Genomic DNA, 464 nt, shown 5'->3' on the forward strand with positions numbered 1-464 from the left:
ACACACACGCACACACATATACATATGTGTATATATATATATACACACGTACGTGAAAGCCAATAGGAAGGGACTTCCAGAGAACACGACAACACACCTCTCCAGGTTTGTAATAACAAACTTGACGAAACTCATCGAAATAGGGAAAGTTAGTGAGTTATCCTCATTTTGGGGAACCCTGTTGGAGTGAGCCACATTTACTTGTTACCATTGAGATGAATACGTAATTAATACTTGGAACAAAAGGGCTTTGCCCGATGGAGCGTCATTGCTTTTCAGCCGTGGTACGAATGGGTATTTGTGATGTTGATGGGTTGTTTTTCTGCGAATGCACGATGCAATAGCATGCCATTATTATTATTTTTTTCTTTCTTTTTTGCGTATCAAAACTCGACAAAAAAAAAATTGAGTTCGCTGGAATGGTTTTTTGCAATCACACTTACATATATATATAAAAAAAAAAA

This window comes from Macrobrachium nipponense, chromosome 41, assembly GCF_015104395.2.
Source record: "Macrobrachium nipponense isolate FS-2020 chromosome 41, ASM1510439v2, whole genome shotgun sequence".
NCBI lineage: Eukaryota > Metazoa > Arthropoda > Malacostraca > Decapoda > Palaemonidae > Macrobrachium > Macrobrachium nipponense.